General features: G+C 34.4%; 1 pseudogene across 1 annotated transcript; it reads left to right on the top strand.

The window, feature by feature from the left end:
- Positions 1-226: 226 nt before the first annotated feature.
- Positions 227-523, top strand: LOC309831476 (large ribosomal subunit protein eL36-like; annotated as a pseudogene). The gene has a single exon. The product of its transcript is annotated as a large ribosomal subunit protein eL36-like (transcript).
- The last annotated feature ends 3,718 nt before the right edge of the window (positions 524-4,241 follow it).

Here is a 4,241-nt window from a genome sequence, read left to right as displayed (position 1 = left end):
TGTAAAGCAATTATACTCCAATAAAGATGTTAAAATAAGTAAATTAATTAATTAAAAAAAAAAAAGATGTCCTACGATTCTCTTGCTTTTCACCCACCGGTATCTGTTTGTCAACTGTGGAATATCTATATAATGGAATGCTACTCAGCAATAAAAAGGAACAGACTACTGGCTCTTCTGCCCTGGCAGCCATTGAAGAGCAGCAGCCATAGCTCCCTGCTACCCCATGGCTGTGGGCCTCAACAAGGGCCACAAGGTGACCAAAAAGTGCGCAAGCCAAGGCACAGCCACTGACGTGGGCACCTCACCAAGCACACCAAGTTCGGCGGGACATGATCCGGGAGGTGTGTGGCTTCACCCTTATGCGCGGAGGGCCATGGAGCTGCTCAAGGTCTCCAAGGACAAGCGGGCCCTCAAGTTCACCAAGAAAAGGGTGGGGACACACATCCGTGCCAAGAGGAAGAGAGAGAAGCTGAGCAACGTCCTGGCCGCCATGAGGAATGCAGCAGCCAAGAAGGGGTGAGCCTTTCCCCGCTGTGCACAATAAAACTTTTTCAGAAAGAAAAAAAAGGAACAGACTACTGATAACAGTCTAAACAGATCTAAAAATCATTATGCTGAGTAAAATAAGCCAAGCAAACAATAGGACCCACGTATAATTCTATTTCTATCAAATTCTAGAAAATGCAAGCTAAAATGTAGTAATAAGTAATTCAGAGATTATCAGAGAGCTGTGCAGGAATTGAAAAAAGCACAAGGAAACTTTGGGGGGATGATAGAAATGTATCCGTATTGATCGTGGTGATAGTTTCACGTCTCTATATGAATGTCAAAATTGGTCAAATCATACAATTTAAACATGTGCAGTTTATTATACATCAATTAAAATTTAATAAAGTTATAATAAAATGAAGCCCAAAATAAACATTTTTCTAGAAAAAGTGTTGAAAAAAGGATTGTCAGTAAACCTGCACTGAAAGAAATGTTACTGAAAGTTATTCAATAAAATGAAAAGGACACACCGGATAGAAATTTTGATATACTAAAAGAAATGAACAGTAGCAGAAATGGTAAATACATGAGTAAATTTTTAAAAATTAAAAATAAAACAAATTTGGCTGTTTAAAGTCAAAACTATATCAATATATTGTCAGGTGTGTAACCAGTGTAGAAATTAGATGTATGTATCAAATAATCAATTCCATTGGTTACATTCAGAGTTGCCCTAAAATGTGGAAGGGGGACTGTCCTCTGTACCTCAAATGAACTAGGCATTTCCCTGGGAATTGCTGGGGAGGGACCAATCTGTGAGCAGTCAGCTGAGGGAGTAAGTGCCTGTGTCCTGAAGGGGAATCCCATCAATGCACCACAGCATCCACTATAATAATATTCTTATTATTTTTTTTTGATTGTCAATTCAGGGTTATTTTTAAGTAAATTTGTTTCATTGTTTTTACATACATTATCTATATCATATTGATCAGAGAAAATCAGTGTTCACAAAAAGAAATGTATACCATCCCTTATAACACTCACAGTGCACAAACTATGACTTGAAATATAACCAGTTAGGAGACACTATATGCTATATAATTTATCACTATAAATATGTATTCTGAAGATTAGGTACATGAAATATGAAACAATATGAGGATTTACACATTGATATAGTAGAAAGTATGCGACGCTACAGTATAGCCTACAAACAATAATAAATCAGAACTTTTACTTATTGCTGAATATCGTTTTGTGTGTCACGTATAATTTCATAGGTAGTTTTATAAAAATCCTCACCTCCCTGGCTCACAGCAACTTTTGAAACTCCCTTTGTTTTGCAAGCCTCCTCAAAGACTTAGAGGCAAGTGTAAGTATGTTTTACTGATTGATGTTTAGAAATCCTATGAAGTTTAGAATAAGATTTGCTAAGAAAGATACCTGGTTTAATTATGGAATAGGTACCACATATGAAAGCACTGGGAATGAAATATTGAATGTCTGTGTACTCTTGATAAGCACTTTCTTCGTCTGTCAAATGAGGAAGGAAGGATCATGCTTTATATTTTGCTAATGGATTTTCTCTCTGTTAAAAAACCCGAAGCTTGAAGTAGAGAAAAACTGCCTCATATCCCCATTTCTCTGATATCCATATCCATTTCTCTGTTACTTTATTCTTAAATTATAGATTTGAAATGTAGCCACATTATTTATGCTTTATGCTTGAGGTTACGTTGTGTGATTAAAGAACAAACTAGACGGGAAAACCAAGTATTTGTCCTTTCCCTTTATAAAGCTGCTATAAAGTTTCAGGAAAACAGCAGAGTTTAAAATTGTCAGTTTTAATATTTATATGGTAGTTTTTTGAAGATTATATAACAAATCAAAAGCTAGTAAATAATATTAGAGGAATTCAGTGTCACATCTCTAGATAAGGTTATACTTTATGTATTCTTTTAATTATTTTAAACAGGTATATTGAAAAGGCATAAAGACATTTTTAAAATAATTTTTTTAGTAAAATGTCATTATATTCTGTCATTCAACAGACAACCAATGTTTCATTTTTTTCTAGAAATATGATCTTTATATATACCCATATTATCTATGTATCTATCTGTCTGGGCATATTCTTTTCTCCCATTTAGCATTGAAGAAGGCAAGCAAATGATTCCAAGACAATGAGACTCTGTTAGATATGGAAGTACATACCTACAGAAGAAGTATCTAAACCTTAGAAAGGACTAATTGCAGGCTTAGTGGTATGAGGCAACTGCTTTATTTTTATTAAAAATAATGTCAAAGTAATATATACCCAAGAGTTCGTGATCCAGATAAACAGACTCTCAATACACATTCCTCACCTCCAAGGCCATTCCTCTAAGGCAATTACCTTCAAATATTTCTAGTTTTATTCTTTTGATGTTTAAACTCTTAAGCTCTATGTAATGTCTATGGACAATATCTATTGACTCGATTTAAAAAAAATTACTGCATTTAAATTATCACGACCTTCTGGTTGTTTCTTATTCCTAAGCTTGATAGCTGTATTATTATTCTAGTTCTTCTCTTATAAGGAAAATCTTGAATTCTTTTTCCTTTTTTATTTCTGTATGACTTTCAGGCATTTATCTCTTTAAGGTTTTTTTTTTTTTTTTTTTTTTTTTGCGTTACGCGGGCCTCTCACTGCTGCGGCCTCTCCCGTTGCAGAGCACAGGCTCCGGACGCGCAGGCCCAGCGGCCATGGCTCACGGGCCCAGCCGCTCCGCGGCATGTGGGATCCTCCCAGACCGGGGCACAAACCCACGTCCCCTGCATCGGCAGGCGGACTCCCAACCACAGCGCCACCAGGGAAGCCCACTCTTTAAGGTTTTTAACTTTATATAAACTGTGTGTGTATACATATATATAAATTTATTGAAAATATGGGACATATTATTTTTCATTGTAATTTTATAATAAATTATTCTTTAAAAAAAACAAGTATCTCCAGAATTACATAAAAAGCCTTTTCCTCCGAAGTCAGTTTTCAGAAATAACCATAAAATGCTTGTGTAACACTTCTAAATATTTGATATGTGTACAAACACATGAATGTATGCATTATGATATGACTAATCAATGTTGTAGGGTTAGACTTTTAGCTTGTTTCTGCTGTTTTCCTGTTAAATTAACAAGAAACATCCTTTGAAACTACATATACTTTGCAAATATATTTTCAGGATAAAATTTTATGAGCAGATACGATTAGTCGAGTCATATATGTAATTTTAATTTTTACAGATATTTTCAAATTGCCTGCTAAAATGGGTGCTTCTCTTTATAACGTCACAACTTACTCTCTCATGTCTTATAATCAATTATTTATCTCTTCATCTATATGATAATCATGTTTCCTTATAATTTTCTGTCTGAATGATCTACCCATTGGTGCAAGTTCCCTGCTATTATTTACTGCTATCTATTTCTCCCTTTAGGTCTATATATGTGCTTTATATATTTAGATGTTCCTATATCGGGTGCATAAATATTTAGAAATGTTATATCATCCTGTTGGACTGACCCTTTTATCATTATGTAACAACCATCTTTATTTCCTATTACAGTTTTGTTTTATGTTTTTAATTTTTTAAATAATTTTTATTGGAGTACAGTTGATTTACAATGTTGTGTAAGTTTCAGATGTACAGCAGAGTGAATCAGTTATACATATACATATATCCACTATTTTTTTACAGTCTTTCTTT

The sequence above is a fragment of the Grampus griseus genome (genome assembly GCF_964374135.1).
Source record: "Grampus griseus genome assembly, chromosome: 13".
Lineage (NCBI taxonomy): Eukaryota > Metazoa > Chordata > Mammalia > Artiodactyla > Delphinidae > Grampus > Grampus griseus.
Note: the sequence above shows the minus strand (reverse complement) of the source record. Positions and strands in the feature narration are given on the sequence as shown.